This window comes from Uloborus diversus, chromosome 1 (assembly GCF_026930045.1).
Source record: "Uloborus diversus isolate 005 chromosome 1, Udiv.v.3.1, whole genome shotgun sequence".
Taxonomy (NCBI): Eukaryota; Metazoa; Arthropoda; class Arachnida; order Araneae; family Uloboridae; genus Uloborus; species Uloborus diversus.
In genome coordinates this window covers 27,766,611-27,786,614 of record NC_072731.1, presented here as the reverse complement: position 1 = coordinate 27,786,614, position 20,004 = coordinate 27,766,611, and the positions used below count along the sequence as shown (strand labels likewise).

General features: G+C 37.3%; 1 protein-coding gene across 1 annotated transcript in view; it reads left to right on the top strand.

Moving 5' to 3' along the window:
* LOC129228557 (activating signal cointegrator 1 complex subunit 2-like) overlaps positions 1–1,954 on the top strand; it is a 133,024-nt gene extending 131,070 nt beyond the window's left edge. The window contains exon 19 of the mRNA XM_054863243.1: positions 1,729–1,954. The gene's annotated coding sequence lies outside the window, so the exon portion shown is untranslated. The remainder of the gene's footprint in view (positions 1–1,728) is intronic.
* The last annotated feature ends 18,050 nt before the right edge of the window (positions 1,955–20,004 follow it).

The following is a 20,004-nucleotide window of genomic DNA, read 5'->3' as shown; positions in this document are numbered from 1 at the left end:
ATTTCAAAAATTTTAACTTTTTTTACAGTTTATTAGTACTGCTGAGCACTACATTCCCTGAAAAGGAGAGCTTCCACTTTTTCGTTTCACAGATTTTAGAGGCATTTGAAAAAGTGAGGGTTTTCAAGGAACTCTTTACATAATTGCAGACCTGAAAATTAAAAAAGAAAAAAAAAATCCGCAATAAGTGACCAGAAAACATTTTATAATATGCATTACATAATTGATATGGAGAAGGATTTAATTTGGACAAAATAGAGGATATTTTTTAAACATATAATAACTAACGAGTATTTTCAACCAGGCATGTGATTGATTTCATACAGCATACCATATCCCAATATGTTTATATTACTCCCATTTTACAATATTTACAAATGCTCATTTTTATCTCTTTGAATGTACATGAGACACAAGCTGTCTTTTTGCAATCAGAAAAAATGTTCATAGTTTCATTTTCGCATTATTTCATTTGACATTGTTTCGTTACTTTTTAACTCATCCATAGAACTTTCATTGGTCTGCACTGTTAACACAAAAAATAATCTCCTCCCTTAAAACATTCTTTCGTGGTCTCTGCTTTTGTCCACTTGTCTGCTGGCAGCAGCACATCTAAGCAAAAGGCCCCCGTATTTTCAGAATAATAATATCGGTGTGTGTACAAGTACAACTAGCTTAAGAAGTTAAAAATTATCATAAGAGACAGAAGCAGTAGTTAATTATAAAGTATAAACTAATAAAAAAAAGTTAACAACAGCTTATAACCACCTAAACAATTTACGTTTAAGAATATAAGCTCTGAGCGGCTGAACACAGATGTAAATTACGACACATTTTATAATATGAATTTAAAAAAAACCTATTTCCATAACATATCAATAATTAAAATCTTTCTTAATTTTTCTATATTCTTTCAGTTACTAATATTGCGGTTGCATAAAGTATAGATTTATTCGATATGAAAATTTGTTTTGTTTTTCGTAAACTAACTTGATTATTCCAATATTAGTTATTGAAATGCAAATATGATTACTTAACTTAATATTACTTACCTTTTCTCTCTACGATAATTAGCCAAGAAATGAATGATAAATATATTAATTGCTGTCGGACAATATTCGTTTTGTAAATTGAACAAGACATTGAAAAGGGTGGAGTGGCCTTTCTACGGAGTCCGTATCACGTAATTGTTCTCACAAAAGGAGAATGGAGGCTGGGTAGGGTTTGGCTGCTTATCGCACGTGCTGGCGTAAAATTAAACATGCTAATTCAAGTTTACTCTGTCAAATTTTAAAGCATGATTCAATTCAAAGCACTGAACGTTATACAAAAAATATTTTTTTCTATTTTTTTATACAACTTTGAATTATCTATTAACTCAAAATTAATTTATAGTAAATCTTGATGATGTCATTGCACGCGAATAACGTGATTGTAGTCGTTTTCATTCCACTCTTTGCCAGATATTCATATTTTCTTCCGAAATTTCAGATGCGTTCAGGAGTAGTGTGTTCCACTGTTCAAAATTTATCCGCACATTTTTTTTTTCGATCGCCTTTTATATGTAGAGAGGGGAAATGAATGTTCTTTGTTTCCTAGAAATGAAGAAATGTTAATATGAAAAAACCCTAAGCAGAACAAAATTTTAAAATCAATGATTATTTTATCATAGTATTATTAGTTAAGTTTGCTGTTAAAAAAATTAATTGGACATTTATCTATTTTCAGAATCTTTGTGTTCATTAATTGAAAATGGCGGACAACTCCATGCATTCAGAATGCATCATCTCTTTGAACAGTGTACAAAATGTACAATTTGATAATTTTAAAAGTTTTAATTTATTTCCAAAAATTAAAAGTTATGTATGGCTTATAGCTATTTTTGTATGGTGAACTTTCAGCTAAATAAATATTTGTAACTGTATATACTGTTGAAAGTAATAAAAAGATAATATTCTGCTTAAACACTGTTTTGAATTTTTAGTCGCTCTAACTTTTTGAAGTATTTGTGAAAACATTTTATATGGGACTGTTTTACAATTGAGATTTCTTTGCTTTTTGTACTGTCACTTTTTGTTTTCAAATCTCCTTATAATAATAATAAAAATATTCAATTCACATAGAGTACCGGATTTAACACCAGTATATCCAAGTCATATACTAGAGTTGCTTCCCTTAGGAAGACCTCAAGAAAATGATTTTTCTTTGCAAAAGGAGTTAATTGTTTAGTAATTTACTTACACGAGTTAACAAATAGCATGAGTTTAAAAAGAAAAAAAAACTGAATTCGAGAAATTTCATCCCAATATTAAATTTACAGGCTTTGGAGCTTCTTTAAGCTCCTGATTTTTCAAAACACTTTCCTAACAAGTCCTAATATTTTAATCTTTGTCCTATTTATCTTAAAGTTTTTGTTAGTGAACTTTGAATTTAATTACTAAAAAACTATAACCAAATCACCAAATCATAGCTCTGCTATGGTTTGGTCATAGTTTTGTTTTAAAAAATAGATATTGATTATTTTTTTTATGTTTATCATCTTTATTTTATGTTGTGTAGTTCATTAGAAAAATATAACTTAATTTTTATTAAGGTTCGGTTTTGACATCAAAAACCTGTTTTTGACTTGACACGTCAAAAACTAGTTGAAAACATTAAAAACCCCTTCAAAAACTCAAATACTGACATTATTGCTAAACACAGTCATTATTGAGATTTTTTTTAAACACACAAGATATTCTCATACCAGGGTTTAAGTTGAGTTCAGTCAGTTGTTCTTTAGCAAAAAACTTCAGCAAAATGATAAATTGTCAAAGGTTAATGGATATGTTATGTTTTTCTAAATGCCTCAATGTGTTTCATCTGTAGTTGAAAACTTAGTTCAAAACTCAGCTATGACATTTTTAGAAAAAAAAATACCCAGTAGTTAATAATACTAGTCTCCTACGGTGGCTCATGCAACCAATGGGATGATGTGCTTCTCCATTCCCCCAAAGTACCAAAGTGCACTGACCATGTGCTTTGGGGACCTCACCCATTTTTGCTGCCGGAGGTGGAGTATTAATTATTCAGCACAGAGGTACACAACGAAGGACCCTCTCCTGCACTATCATTTTAGGGTCTCTCGGGCTGACCGCTAAGACAGGGTTTTTCTCGTTCTTCATAAACAGCTTAAAACCACTTACGACTCTAGACGTCGTCTATTCAGATATCAATCTGGTCCTGTGGCGCCCTTCGCTTACTCACTGTCTCACCCCAATAGCCGCTGAACGTGTAGCTGATATGATCAAACATCCGTAAAGGGTAGACGTTTTACATGTGTGGATGCTACACCATCACAAAACCCTCCTCACTTACCTGGGCTTGGTACCGGCATAGGTACATGTTTGGTCACCCAAAGCCTTCCTCTCCTATGGCTGGGTTCCAGCAAAGAGGTATCCATCCCCCTCAAGAACAACGGCATACCCCCTCAAATATTTGGAAGTGCCGTCCAAAAATAAAGGAAGAAATGGCACCAACAAACACCCCTTAAAAATTTTAAATTGTACTTCTCATTGATCCCCTTTGGGCGCCGGGAACATTTTGGCACAATGTGCTCGGCGCCCAATGTTCCCGGTGCCCAAAATGATCGGCGCTCGATCTTGCTAGAACGAGAACAGGAGATTCGGGATTTCTCCATTGTAAATTTTGCAAAATTAATGATGTCCTAAGCAAAGAATTCTATAATAGGGTAGAGAGTGAGTCTGGCAACAGTTCCACGTTCCAGTAAGGGGAAAAATTAGAGTGGCAAAATACAAAACATTGTATTGAGTTCGAGTCGACTAAACGACTTTAATCCTGCTTTTTGCCTTTGTTTATGTTTTTAAAATGGTGAAATCTTGTTCATCATATTGTTGCACAAAGAGAGCAACTGCACTCAATCACAGTTTAAAAAATTTAGATGAGTAATTTAAAATAAAAAAAACTTTATTCATGTTTAGTTAGTTGTTAGTGTTTACAAAAATGAATAATTTTGCATTTGATAAAAATATATTTCAAACTATTATTAAACTCAATGATAACAGAGGGCATGTGAAATATGTGCAATTAACTTTTTATTGGTGGTGTGGTTTAGTAAATCTGGCCGAAGTTTACTCAAAGGCAACCATAGGCGGATTTAGGACTGAGTTCCTGGGGGGCAGGATTTTTTTTTTTTTTGGAGCAACATTTTTAATTGCCCCCCCCCCTCCTATGTTTTTGTCTGTTTTCTGTGATGCGTAAGGCCATTCTTTACTTCTTTATGTGTCATTTTCATTACTGTGTGTAATCATGCTGTCCTTTTTAAATTGACCTTAAAAGAGAGGGAGCTGGTATTAAGAGAGTAACACAGTGCTCCCTTTTAAGTGGGATATAGAATATCTCCAGTTTTAGGGGGCCCGGGGGTTACTCCCCCGGAGGAAATTATCTAAAATGGATATAAAATTCTGCATTTTGAAGTCTTATAAAGGTTAATTGGAAATAGGCAAATAATTTTTTTTTTTTTAAGTTTTACGCTTTAAAAGTGCTTTGTGATGCAAGTTAATACTTTAAAAGAAATGGTGCACAGATTTAGAGAATAGGTATCAAGAGAGTACATACTACAAATTTGAACAATTCTTAATTTATACACTTGATAAGAAATAAAATTGAAGCACACTTTGCTTAGGAGTTTCAAAGACTTGTCTAATTATTTTCAAGGTTTGGTTGGTTAGATTGGGTTTTTGGTTCAAGAGCCCTTGTCTATATATATAATTCTCTTACGTGCCGGCAAATGAAGGGGTGAATTTCTAAACCTCTGTTGGCAACACTTCGCCGATAAATCATGTAAACAAACTTCTACGTTGTTTTGAAATCTTGAATCACAGAATACTCAACGAACTTTTTTTTTTTTGAGATGAGTTTGAGTCGGGCTGTGGCCCATTTCAACCTTAATCAGCAAAGAAAAGCTCAAAGAAGGCAGGAAACCGTTCTTGAATCCAATTTAAGACGAGCCAATCGTACTGAAGCAGAGAATGCCCTTCAAATTTAAACGAATGCAATTCCCTATTCGTGTTGCATTTTCAATGACCATCAATAAGTCGCAAGGACAAACGTTTGAGAAAATATGTTTGGTGCTCTCTGAGCCTGTTTTTAGTCATGGCCAGCTCTATGTGGCATTATCAAGAACAAGATCTTTTGAAGCAGTGTCAGTTGTGGCTCCCAAACGGGACATTTTTAATTGTGTATATGAGGAAGTTTTCTCAGATTAGAATATATAAGAGTGTAAATATGTAAATATATAAGAGTGTAAATAATGTAAATACATCCCTCGGGGGAGCCTGTAACCCCTAGAGGGCGCGTCCCCAGGTGGCGGATAGGGGAATGCCTTCATTGGTTTTCCAATGGGTGGTAGAAGGGAAATAAAATACCTTCCGCGGACCAACAGGTAGAAGTGCAATCTCTCCAAAGCAATGACAGACACTTTTGTATCTATAATGGTAAAGTTGTGCACATTGCCAAGGCAGTCATCTTACATACAGCAAAGTTAAACTGTCGAAAATCTGGCTAAAGCAGACAAATTAACATTATGAACGTAATTTTCATATTGGTTAAATGGATGGTGACCTAAATGCAATTACCAACTTTAATTTTTACGGAAAATTTTAGCTAGGCTAATGTATTGGCATACAGCGAGCGAGCGAAGCGAGCATGGATCGCGAAGCGATCCACAGGGAACTGCGTAAGCAGTTCCGGGGGTTGGCGAGCGATAGCGAGCAGGGGGCGATAGCCCCCTAGTAGGCTATACTACGCCAATTCTTTTCTAGGATTTTAGAACCTATCAATAATTTGCACTTGAGTAGTAGATTATGCACTTGTACAGTATTGTTCAAACTTTGTAAGAAACGGCTGTTTTAAGTTTAAAAGAAAAAATAAACTTTAATTTCCTATTCAAAAAAGAAAAAATCATGATTTTTTTTTTGTTATTAAGATTTTGGAAGAGAAGTTGTTACTTTATAAACTCCTCCCAAAACTGGGGGCATTGTCCCCTCCCCCCCCCCCCTATAAAGCCACCCATTCTCTTCTAAACTATTCAAAAACGAAAAAATAATGATTTTTTTTTTAATTTTTGGAAGATGTGTTGTTACTATATAAAGTCCTTCCAAAACTGGGGGGGGGGGGGGCATTGCCCCCCTCTGACCCCCTATAAATCCGCCCATGAAGGCAACGCAGTATTCTCGTTGGATACAAAATACAAAAGTAATAAATAGTGCAAATAAATTTGTTTCATGTTATTACAGACTGTTTGTTTTGTTAAAAATAAATGTGGCATTGAAAATCAAAAATGATGCATAAAAGTTTTATTTATTTTTTCTTATGAAGCAGGGTTGATTGATTTAAATCAGTTGATTTTAAAAAAATCATTGATTCACAAAAATCATGATTTTTAAAGATAAAACTTTTAAAAGTTCAAAAGGTTGAGTTTGATGGACATGAAATTCAATGAACAAACAAGTATTAATTATAAGTAATTTTACTAAAAGAAACAAAAAAAAATTCATGTTATTAAATAAATTTAATTGAAAGCGAAAAAAAATATTAAAAAATCATAGTAGCAATTAATAGTATAATGCTGTAAAAGTGTTAGTTTCTTACTCAAATTTTAAGAGGGTGCTCAATTTAACATTAGTCGTAGAATGGAAAATTTCACAAATTTGGAAACATTTAATTTCCCCAGCTGTGTTTTTGTAAATACAGTCAACGCTCTATATAACGACCTCCTATTACTGCGACCTTTCCATTATAGCGACCGATGCATGAAGTCCTGTTTCAAATTCCATAGATGCAATATTATTTTACTGTCCATTAGAGCGTCCGAACTGAACCGTTCATTCCAATATAACGTCCAAAATTAAGTTTAAATATTTGTTCCAATCTCAGGACTAACTATCCGAAAACTAATATTTTAACACTATATGTTTCTAAAGGTAAAATATGTTCATGTAAAAGAATTATTTTTTAATATAGGGTAAAAGAAATAATGAAAATCGCGCACAAATGATAGACATATGGAAAAAGTCTAAAAAAAAAGCGGAAAGCTTCTACAATTGCAGCATAAAATTTTTAAAAAAAGCAAGAAACTCACGCAATTTTTAAAAAATTATTTTGTTAGTTTCTTGATTATCTTCTAAAATGAAGCATAACTATGAGAAATTATTCCTGCAGGTTCAAAAATGACTTAACAACTCGCAATACGTTATAACGACCTCTCGTTATAGCGACCGATTTCGTTTGGACGACAGGGGTCGTTATAACGAACGTCAACTGTAATTTTTTTAAGCAATGTATATGCATATTACTTTTGTATATTATAATATGTAGCATTGTTTTTTCACTTCAATGTAATTTTTAACGCCCCTCCCTATACTTACGATGTTTCAGGGTTCGTACGCTCCTTCAAATCTCCTCCAATACTCCTTCATTTAGGAAATTTTTTTGAAGGGCCCTTCAAACTCCTTCTTTTTGGTTTTAACTCCTTCATAACTCCTTCTCTTTTAGTTCAAGACTACATAATCTTCTTCTATGAGAGTAACTAAAATACTTTGATCGACAACTAACTTCATCACAAGGGTGATTTTAATGTAGTATTTATTTTTCCATAAAGATATGATTAACAAATTGATTATAGTTGAGTCATAAAAGTTGAAGGTGAAAATATTACTAGATGACTAAGACATTTCATATGTGAAGTTAACCATGCTTAAATGATGCTTGGACATTTTTTAAAGTTTTATGATGATTGTTATTCCCTCCACCATAGTAGCAAACGTCAGGTTTTCTAATTATTATTTAAATATTTAAAAATACATAAGCAGATCTACCATATTAAGTGGTTGTGTTAAAAAAAACAATTGTTTAGTTTAGTAAATCATAGTTATGATGTAGTAAAAAGGGTCACCCACATGTGATGTCATGTCTTAAGGAGGATACGGACTCATGAAATGATGACAAGGGGGAGAGAGAGGGTGACAAAAAGTGACATCACAGTTATAACAATATGTTCATGAAAAATATGACATGTGACAAGAGGAGGAGAAAGGTAAAGTGTGACGAAGGAGGAAGGGGGTCGAATGTGTTTAAAAAAAGTGTTATTCCATTGGGCTGTTCCATTTAAGGATAGCCCAAAAGTACTCCTTCAGAATCTCCTTTTACTCCTTCAAAACTCCTTCATTTTATTTCTGAAATTGAGTACGAACCCTGTGTTTGGGGGAGGGAGTGGCACCCTCTTTCATATGAAGTGAAAATTCTTCCGGTATATTACTATCCACAAGTCTAAAAATATTGAGGGTATCCTTTTATCTAGGAGAAACTTTTTTTTTTACATGTATTTTTGAACCACCCTAGTTAAGCTATTTACTTATTCACTAAAAAATAAACATACAAAACTTACAGTAAGTCAAAACAGTGGAAAAAAAATATGCATGCGTTTTATAAGATAAGAATTCTAAAAATCAGTCTTCTTTTCAGTCCTTGATGAGTTTTATTAAACTATTTAAAATACAAGAAGCATATGGTTTCCTTTTTTTCTTCGTGTATTTTATTTCAGGTGTTATTTTTCCAAAAAAAAAGGAAAATAATTCAGTGTTTTACGCTATTTTTATTCTTTCTTAGTTTATGTAATTCCAAATTAGTGTTTCCTTTTTTTCTAAGGTGTTATTTATTTTGATTGTTAAAAACTGTCTGGTAAATACACCCATATGGATATGGGACTTTATATCGTAGCAAGATTTTATCACGCTCTGATGTGTAATTATTTTTTACTGATTTCTGAATTACTCAAACTTAGATTTTATGAATTTTTAACTATATATGTATAGGAAAAGAATTATCTAATTTAACATCTAACTTAGGCATTTTAACTTATTAATATCAAATACTATATTTAAATAAATTTAAATTTCAAAAATTGTATTTAAATCAAAGAAATTCGATTTAAATAAAAGAAAATCCGAGTTTATATATGTATTTAAAAATCCTGATTTTTATCAATCCTGTTATGAAATAAGAACCAACAATTTAAACAATATTTTATAATTTGTTCAATAAAATATGTAAAGTTTTTTGTTGTTCTTGAGTATTGATTAAAAATTTCCCGATTATCTGTTGAAAATCACTGTATTCTGTCAGTGCATTATGTTTTTATACATCATTCATTAAAACTTTTTATACAGTTTAATCTCAAATTATTTGACGAAAATTCCCAGCAGATTCCATCGTTGTTTCCATTTGAAAATGCATTTGAGGAAAAATATCAGCAATTTGACGCAGTGAAAAACATTTATCGCCGCTTGAATTTCATTACTTTCATAATGAAACTACCGTTCTTGCCACTCTAATCTCTATCAAACCGGTCTCGTGCTTGGTCATGGCGGCCAATGGAAGCAGTATACGAGTCGTTCCTCTACCCTATTGTAGAACTCTTTGGTCCTAAGAGACCAGTTTTAATTTATTTCTGGTGTTTAAACAAAAGGGTGGGGCTGGGGGGGGGGGGGGGGGCTCTTTTGGAATTTTTCAAAATTGAAGTCTTAGAGGCTCAATTTCAAGCTCATTTTGGCAAGGCTGGGAAAATGGGTAGATACGGGACAGAAATGAAGATATTCCTCGAAATTTTTACGATCTTTTTTAAAAGATACTGGGGGGGAGAGGTTAAAAGTTCTTTAGGTGGCGCTTAGCCCCCTATTTTCCACGCCAATTGACAGTAACAACAGTGAAGTAATTAATTTTAATAAATGAATTGTTAGATGTGTTTAAAAAAGTAATTGTTTTTCTGTACTTTCAGGAAAGTATGAAGCATATTTTTTCTAAAAATATTATTGTCAGACACAGTAAACCAGATCCATAAGCGCCGGCAGAACCAAATATGGGGGGATGGGTTAGGTTCACTTGCATGCAAATTGCCCAAAAAAATTTTTTTTTTCATCATCGTTTTTTTTTATTTTTAACTAGCTGCAATGCCCTGCTTTTTTGGACGGTCTACCTCGAAAAAAAAAAAGTTTTGTCAAGTGACGCATGTTTGACAATCATGCTTCAATTAGAGAAAAGAATACTACAAAATATCCCGTCAAAATACATTCTCAAAGAAAGAAAATGGCAAATCAAAAGTTCCCGAAAAAAATTAAACGCAACCCCCCAGAAATGCAACTAAAATCCTAAAAAAAAAGAAGATAAGTCGCTAAATAATAATCAAAAGGGGAAAATTTTACCTCAAAACAAAATTTTATCAAGCCACAACCGAGAAAAAAAAAGTGACAACCTTCTGAACGCTAAGCTAAAATGAGATCACGCAAACGATAATTTTCCGCTTTAAAATTTCTGTTCCATTACGCTTCGCAGTGCTTTTTAATTTTTTTTCTGGTGATTTTACAGCTTTTTTTTTTTTTTTTGAAACTCGAAGGAAATGAAGGAACTCTATGGGTCTTTTTCGCGGACTTTAAAATGGGACCTGAATCAAAGAAATTGGATAATTCTTTTGGGTGGAAATTGGAAAAGCCCATTTAATGCCATTTTCGGGCTTTAAAATTTAAATTTGAACGATTCAGTCTTTTTTCGGCGTTCGAAATCCCCCCTATTCTTTCTCAGGTGCCCAAGTACCTTCTGCCAAATTTGGTTGAGATCCGACGTAAACTCTGGATTTGTATAGAGAACATACATACATACGTATATACATGCACATATTCGCAACTCCAACGAACTATAGGAGGCACTGAAGTCACTGTCTAATGGCGGACTTAAAAACTAAAACAAACGCACATGGAAACGAAGAAAATGCTAAAAGTGTTGTGATTTTTGTTCGTACGTATAATTTTTTCGCTTTATTCTTTTTAAATTAATTTTCAAAGTCTTGTGGATATTCTGGCCCACGTATAAAGAAATGAGAATTCAAGAAGCATTACTAAACGTCAAAGATTAATGCAAACTACGTAGTTCGTAGTTCTAAGCAGCTATTTCCACGATGTTGAATTCGATATTTATGAATTCTTGATAAAACTAAATAATAATTGTGGCCTGACAAGAATAACAATTAATGCTAGAAAATTCAATTTGACATTACAAATTGTTATTGAAAGAAGGTGATACTTTTTTGCCTTGCTTGGCTAGCGCTTATTGTTTTCCATTTGTAGCTGAGTTATTTCTCTCGAATTCCCGAATCGGTTAATTTAAAAATTTTCTGTTTCGATTTTTCTAATTTCTGAGTTACGATTTAATTGTGTCATGTTATGCAAATCATCAACAAAATTCTCACGGATATATGGTGGTAGCTTTCTTTTCAGTTGATTGACCATTATTTCTTTTCACTTATCGAATTCTGTAATCTTACTACCATTTTATTCCACTCATGATAAAAATTAAAAATGGTTTAACTAAAAACGCGAAATCTCGCCAAGGCTACTTTGCTCGCACTATACTAAAACTATAACCCTAAACAAATTTGGCGAAACCTTTCAGCTGAGAATAAAAGGAATAAAGTAAATTCTTTCTCGGTTATTCATTTTGTTCTACGATAATGTATTCAAGAAAATATTTTGCATACTGTCCATTCCAACTAAATGCTGCTGTAAAATATGGTAAGTTTAATTAATTTAAGATTAAAAAAAACCCATATTCTTACAAATTCATACAAAACAATAAAATTTTTTACCTTGTATAACGTTATCCAAGTTTGTTAATCCAGAATTTTCGCTTTCACCAATTATTAAGGAAATAATGAAAACTAACATTGTTTTGAGAAGCTCGAGAATACTACTAAGGGACGAATTAATTTCTGTAGCTGAAAGCAAACTAAGACACATCGATTGCGTTAATAAATACTCAGAACAAACTGCCTGTGTTTACGTCAACAAACACACGTGGAACGCAACGTGGCAATGTTTTAGTTTCATTTGCAGTTTTGTAAATCACCGCAAGGTAGCGTATTCGAGCGCTGGAGTTCCGAATACTATATGCACACATATTCTTTGTTTTATTTATATAGATTAATTTATTTACTTTAAAGCGAATAAACCAAACCCAGTGGAACAACAGTCCATGAGGGCCCAGGACTAATGTGCCCATCTCAGTTTTCCTGACTAAAAGGACTGTGGGGTGCAAGAGCTCAGGGGCAGATTTACAGTCTATTCAAGAGGATGGCGGTTGAAAACCGTGAAAGCCACCCCCCCCCCCGACCTGTCATGTAGAGGGGCAAGGAGTCAAATTCCCCCCCCCCCCCTTATCCTGTCTTTTATATATTAATCGCCTCTGACGAATTTTCACCCCCTTGTAGTGTCAAATCCTTGTGGTGATCCCCACCAGGGTTGGAAACAACTGTTCTAAATCATAGCAATGTCTTATCATACCAGTATAGTGTAGTCCTGGAAGAAAAAGGTTGAAAAACACATAAAGAAATATAAAAATTCGAAAAAAGGGAAAGAGGCGAGCTTGGATTCAAATTAAAAAGTGGGTAACGCTGTCCATCCTCGACTGCACTAACTTTGTAAAATTAATTTGAAGCAAATTTGGAATGTACTTTATTAAAATTAGTAGCGATTGCTAGTAATTCTTTCAATTCTATATCATTAGTTTCAGAAAATGAGAGTCACGGAGGGGGCGGTCGCTCCCACCGCCCCCCCCCTCCTAGTAAATCCGCAACTACAAGAGCAGATGTTCCGGTTAGGTGGTCAGCCTATAACGTGGGACCCCCAGTGTTTAGTTCTCAAGCACGCTTGGTACTTATTTTATAGACCAACTTGAGGGATGAATGGCTGAGTCGACCAAGCCCAACCCCGAATCGAATCCCGACCTGTGGCGTGAAAGCGCTAAACGTTACAGCCACTGGGCTTCTTTAAAGCGAATAGTGAGATATATTTTTATCTTTGTTGAAACTATTCAGCGAAGAAAGTTAACTAAAGGAAAGTTTTACAATAAGTAAAAAATAAATAAAAGGAATTTAATATTAAAAAAGTCTAAAATTGATATTACTTTTTAAAATCAACTAATTTTATTTTTAAAAGCCAAAGGGTTGAAAGTGCACTCTCTTGAAGCAGCCCACTACCGGTGCTCATGAACATGAAAGTGAACCATATTTCCCTTGATGTATTTTCTAGTTTTTCCTAAGTATTTGTAGACCTTGTTTAATTTATTTTATTTTATTGTTAAAAGTCAATGGGAGTGAGAATGCACCCGTTGCTGGCACTCATAGACATGAACATGAGTTTAGTAATTTTTGTGATGTATTTTGTAGTTTTGTAGTTATGATTCTGCTCCTTCCCCATGCTTGACGAGGGAGCAGTATTCCCAACAAAAACAAAACTACACATTCAAATACTTGACAACCATCCCAATGTCTGAATTATTGCAAAAGCAAAGCAAAGAATGAAAATTGAAAATTATTTTAAAAGTCTTGCTTAAAATAATTACAAACACTTATTTGTTAACAAACACAAGGTGGCAACAGTTAATAAGTTTAAATCATCGCGATTACCTGGTCATTTTATTTTCCAACATATAAAAATCACGCGAAATACGCAGACGACAGTCTATTACGATTTATCTTTCTTATTTGTTGCATTTATAAAGCTATTTTTATTCACAAAAAAAAAAAAAAAAAAAATCAGCCCCTCTTCCCCATGGAGCGGTGGGCGCGAAAGTTGAATCAACGCCTGTTTACGTATGGATTCACATTTATTCCAAATTTCATCCAGAACGTAGCATTACTTCTTGAGATATGGCACTCACAATGGAAAAAAAAGAACGTTCGATTACGCCACCCCCTTTTCAGCTTTTGAGACCAAAATAGAATCAGCTCTTATACCCTCTAAAAAGGGCTACTTGTCGATAAATTTCTGTTTGATTCCGTTCATTATTTCTTGAGATACAGCAGTCACAATTGACGACAAAAAAAATATTCTATAGCTCAACCCCGTTTGAGCTATTGACACCAAAATTGAATCAGCACCTGTACCTGTTAAGGGCAACATATGGACCAAGTTTTGTTTAATTCCGCCAGTAACTTCCTGGGGAATAGCAGGCATGCATAACTCAAAAAACGTCCCATTGCTCCACACCTTTGGAGGGATTCACGCCAAAAAACAATGGGCAAGTTCACATAGGGGCACATAAGTGTACCAAATTTCGTTCGATTGCATGCGGTTGCTGTAGAGCGGCCACAAAAACTGGTCACACACATCATATGTGACCCGCACACACACACACACATTTTCCAAAAATGGTCGAAATGTACTCACACACCTCAAAACGTTCGAATCCGTCAAAATTCGAAAATTTGCACTTAATACAGTGGGACCTGAGTAAGTTGACCACCTGCGGTGCACTTCTTTAGTGGTCAACTTAAACAGGTGGTCAACTTACAGAGGTCGATTTATATGATAAAGGCTAATTCCGTGCCTGAAAAAAGCGGTCAACTTAGACAGGTGGTCAACTTACAAGGGTAGTCAACTTTACAGGTTTTACTACTTTCTTTTATATATTAGATATAGAAGAAAGTACAAAACGAAGAGGCACAAGTTTTAAGGGCTACAAGTTCGAGGGCGCAGAGAACGTGATCAGTCCAAATAGAGGCGGGTCAGCCCATGCACCGGCCCGCGGGCCAATGGCGCGCAGAGCCAGTCCACCACGGATCGTGGTGTACATGCTTAACGTGATTGGAATTTGTCCTTTGCTTAGCATGAATTTATTTCTTTCTTATTTTCTTAAAACATTATTTTGAATTAATTTTAAATCTATTGAAAAGTTTATTAAAGTAAAATTTATTAAATTTTTAAGCAAAAATTTATTAAAGCAAAATCCTTTCGCCTTTCCCTCCCCCAAAACCAGGGGGAGCAAATAAAGAAACACCCTTAAACCCCGAAATGGGAAGAATTGCCGACGCAGATTGGGCATTGGGAACATATTGGGCACCGGGCACTTTGGGGGTCTGGAACGTTGGGTGTCCAGAAGATTGGGCACAATGTGCTCGGCGCCCAATATGTTCCCGTCGCTCAAAGCTCCCGGCGCCCAATTTTCCTAGACCGTCTATAAGGGACTCTAGTCTGCAGTAACGTGCTAATTTTGTGCGTCAAAAGTTATTGATTGCTTTCGCTGTTTACACCCCATAATACTCCCCTAGAAGGATTTTGGACGAAGTAACGTCTGTCTAGAGCCCCCTTAAAGTGAGAAAATTATCCCTCAAACCCCCCATAAAAATTTCAATGTCACAATCCGCGTCAGCCCCCCCCCCCGCTTAGGTCTGCACCCCAGACATTACGCCAAAACCAGCCCTAAGCACAAGGGCACATTCCCCTGAATTCCCCCTCCCCGAAATGCAAGAGCCCCCTTAAAGTGAGAAAAATACCCCTCAACCCCCCTCACCTAAAAATTTCAATGGCGCAGTCTGCGCCATGATCCCTCTTTGGTGGGCACCCCTGGGATATAATAATCCGAAATCAAGGCTGAATAACTTGCTGGCTATCACACCGAGATGGGATTTCTCCAAGCCAAGCCAAAGCCATGAAATAGCTAACAGGTGGAGGGGGCGAACCCCCTTTTACCTGTAGTCAAGAAGAATTTCGGGCAGATGAAAGCGCAAAGGCGCACCTAAAGAAAGAAAAAAAGGGGGGGGGGGGGAGAAGAAAGCTTATGGCCTCGCTAGGGCTGCGAGGCCGCTTACAAGGGCGTCAATTTGTTGCTGTTGGGCTTCGCTGTGTAAGGACCTGGGTGAGAAGAGCCAGGACCTGGCTGGAGTCGGGGGCAGAGAGCTGTTGCAGGGCAACTGGTCTGGGAAGGAAGTCCGTAGTGGTCCTGGGAGCTGTGCGTGGAGTCCGTAAGTTGCAGGCATTTTCGACTTGTGCTGGAAAGGCCCTGGGGGGCTTCGGCTGACGGGGCTTCGGTCTTTCAGGGCAGACAGGAGCATTTGCTGGATGAGGGTCGCCACACAGGGCACAGCAGGCTGGGGTAGATTTGTCCTTAGTGCAGTCAAAAGTCCTGTATTCCTGGGCACATTTCAGGCAGCGTGGGGAACGATGACACTTGGCCGCCGTATGACCAAAACAATGGCATTTGTAGCATTGGATAGCGGTGGTCTTGGGTCGAAGTCGCTCCACCTTGATCCGGAGGTAGCCGATGTTTCCAACACCGAAGACGTCGTCGGCTTTGTCATCTTTGTTGAGTACGGCCAGGAATAGTGGCAGCAATCTTTTCTCGGGTCCTGTCTTCATTTGGAGTACCTTGACAACATCAAAACCGTATCCTTTCAGGTCCTGAAGAATTTCCTCTGTAGGGAAGTTGATGGCAGGCCACGGATTACGACTTTCAGCGGACGTTTACTGGGCAGGACTCGGCCGTGGAATTGGAGACTTTTCTCCTGCAGATATTTCTCGATGAGGTCGATGTCGTCTTCGAGGGCAGGAAAGATGTGGAGATCCTCGCCAGTGATTTTCCCTGGATTGCACCGGCGCACACTTTGGACAGGAATTCCAGGATTTCGACTGGATTTGGGGGGTTGGCGACAGTGATGGGAGGCGGGGAACGAGCCTTGGTCTTTTTGGGAGCTTCCTGGGTAGCTGAGGGTGCGGACTGGTCTCCAACCATACTAGGAGTAGCACTCTGTAGACTGGCTGGTTCGTCGTCTTTTGAGGAGAGGGAGGAGAACATGTTTTTTGTGGGGATAGCCGTCACTTTTTCCTTGGGAGGGCTCCGACAGGTTCTTTTGGCCTTTACGAAATCGTTCAGAGTAGACAACTCCTCGTCGCTTTCGCTGCTGAGGGGGATGTCTGGGGGGGGGGAAGAGTCCATCCAGCTTCTTTTGGTTTTCCTTGGTGAGAAGATCAGCATCGTCGTAGATTTTTTGTTTCTCCATAGTCCAGAGTCTTGGGTCAGTCTGCATGAAGATTGAGGTGAGAAGTTCATTCAGGTAGTCAGAAATGCCGTTCAGAGTGGGCTGGTCGAAGCTTCAACTTCCCTGGTTGCTTAGAGATCAAATTTGAAGCGATCAAGAAGTCGTTGAAAGCGAGTAGATATTCCCTTTTTAGTGGTGCATGGGTATTTCTTCCGAATAGAAGCCAAAGACATTAGAGAATCGGGAGAAGGCCAGGCGCTGAGCTGGGGGACGGTTTCGCTGACGGGAGTTACCCCGCCGGCCCTGACAAGGGCCTCTACGCCGTTATCCCTAGCTGCGTACAGTTTCTTCCGAAATGGGAAGATTGGGCGTCGACTATTGGGCGCCGCATATTGGGCGCCGGGAACTTTGGGCGTATTCCCGGGGCCTAAAATGCTCGGCGCCCAATGTTCCCGGCGGCGAATTTTGAAACGCTCTCAATGCTTACGTTACGGTAGCTACCGGTTAGTTAACCACGTGACAGCTGATGATCACGTGCTCCAATCAACTGCTTAGAATGGTAACCGGTTGATCATAGAACGCTGGGGTTAGTAACCGGTCGACCGGTGAAGTTCGTCGAACGCAAGGAATGCTTGCGTTCGCCGAGCTCAACTGGTAGCTACCGGTTAATCGATTACGTGACATCTAATGATCACGCAGCGGTTAGCAACCGGTTACTCAGTGGTCGACCGGTTAGGATTGCCGAACAAAACCAGTTACAGTACATTGGCGAAATGAGAAATAAAAACGAGCGCGTTCTATTAAACAGCATGGTAACCTGGATACATTAAAGCAACCCCGAGTAAAATGTAAACAGAGCCGCCCCTTTAAATTGTGAGGTAGAAACTGCAATGCGAAATATTGCTGTTTAAAGTTTTAGTTCGTTTTAATTTCACGATTTACTGTTTTTTGTGTTGTGAAATATTTCCGTTTTCGTAGGGTTTCTTCTGAATCTTAATTTACGTCTGTATTGTTGTTATGTTTGGAACCCTTTCCCCCCAACTACCAATCACTTCTGAAGTGCTCCAAATTCAGAGTTAATTACAATACAATATGAATAGCAACCCCTTCTGCAAGTTTTCCGGATTTTTTGCATGCCATGAATGTAAGGGAAAAAAACGGAAACGAAACAAGTTCAAAGGGTGCAAGAATAAGAATGCACTAGCCAAGGGCACTCACTTTGGCTCCCCTCCCCCCTCTAACTTAACTATCACAGGTGCTATGAATTCAAAGTCAATTATACAATATTTGCTGTAAACTTCTTTGATAGGGAACATTTTAATATAATTAAGATTTTGGTGCAATCTGCAAATTGTTATCAATTATCAGTTCATTCAGGCAAAATTAACAAGTTCAAAAAAAAAAAAAAAAAAAAAAAAAAAAAAAAAAATTTAGAGCTCTGAATATATTATTATCATTAGCATACAAATGAACTCCCACCTTGATTTAGTACAGTTAAGGAGTGACACAAGCTCGGAGCATAAAACAATCGAAATGGAAAAGCTTACAGTTCCTGGTGCCAATGACTACTGATTGCGAGTAGTTGGTGGTAGCCAAACGTGTCATTTTAATTTTTTCTAGGAAATGGGGGGGGGGGAGGAGTGTGCAAAGGCTGACACTGGTCGCTCAAATTCTCACGAGCCCCACAGAGCATAGGAGCAGTGACTCAGCATCTTCCCACCCATCCTCCTTTTTTTTTTTTATAAAACTAAAAACTGAGACAGATGAAGGTGAAATTAAATTAAATGGAAAGGATTATATTCTTTCCTGAGATAAAATGTATTTCTTAGATCATTAAATGGCAGTATTTTTTACAAATTTTCTCACGACATTTTTATTGTTAAAAAGCTTTATGAAATAACCAAAATCTTCAACATATTGTTCAGAGAAAACCAATAAATTAAAACATCAACAACATAAGAGAAGCGCACTCAGATTGTATTTCAGTTACTATTCTCAAGTATATAAAAAAAAATCAACAGTCAAAGAAACTCATTTTGAAACAGCATGTATTATCTACCATGTTAAAATCTGTTCTGCGTCTCTTTCAATGTGAGTTTATTGCGAATGTTTACAGCAAGCAGAATTTTCCAAACATAACAACAATACAGACGTAAATTAAGATTCAGAAGAAACCCTACGAAAACGGAAATATTTCACAACACAAAAAACAGTAAATTGTGAAATTAAAACGAACTAAAACTTTAAACAGCAATATTTCGCATTGCAATTTCTACCTCACAATTTAAAGGGGCGGCTCTGTTTACATTTTACTCGGGGTTGCTTTAATGTATCCAGGTTACCATGCTGTTTAATAGAACGCGCTCGTTTTTATTTCTCATTTCGCCAATGTACTGTAATTGGTTTTGTTCGGCGATCCTAACCGGTCGACCACTGAGTAACCAGTTGCTAACCGCTGCGTTCTATCATCAACCGGTTACCGTATTAATATGAAGCACGTGATCATTAGATGTCACGTGATCAATTAACCGGTAGCTACCAGTTGAGCTTGGCGATCGCAAGCATTCCTTGCGTTCGACGAACCTCACCGGTCGACCGGTTACTAACCCCAGCGTTCTATGATCAACCGGTAACCATTCTAAGCAGTTGATTGGAGCACGTGATCATTAGCTGTCACGTGGTTAACTAACCGGTAGCTACCGTAACGTAAGCATTGAGAGCGTTTCAAAATTCGCCGCCGGGAACATTGGGCGCCGAGCATTTTAGGCCCCGGGAATACTGGGCACAATATGCTCGGCGCCCAAAGTTCCCGGCGCCCAAAGTGCTCGGCGCCCATTGTTCCTGGCGCCCAAAGTGCTCGGCGTCCAAAGTTCCCGGCGCCCAAAGTTCCCGGCGCCCAATAGTCGGCGCCCAATCTTCCTAGACCGGTTTCTTCCGCGTCGAGGGCATAGGAGGAGAAAAACACGTCCGACAAGGTCGGGCGAGTGGCTATCACGCCTTAAATATTCCTGGCTGAATAGCCCTGCTGCTGCTATTGCGCCGGCATGAACGCCTGAGGCTATGCCGGCGCAATAGCTGGGGAGCTATGGACCGCTAACCGGCGCAGGCGCAATAGCCACAGCCTTGTTTTTATGCTTTCT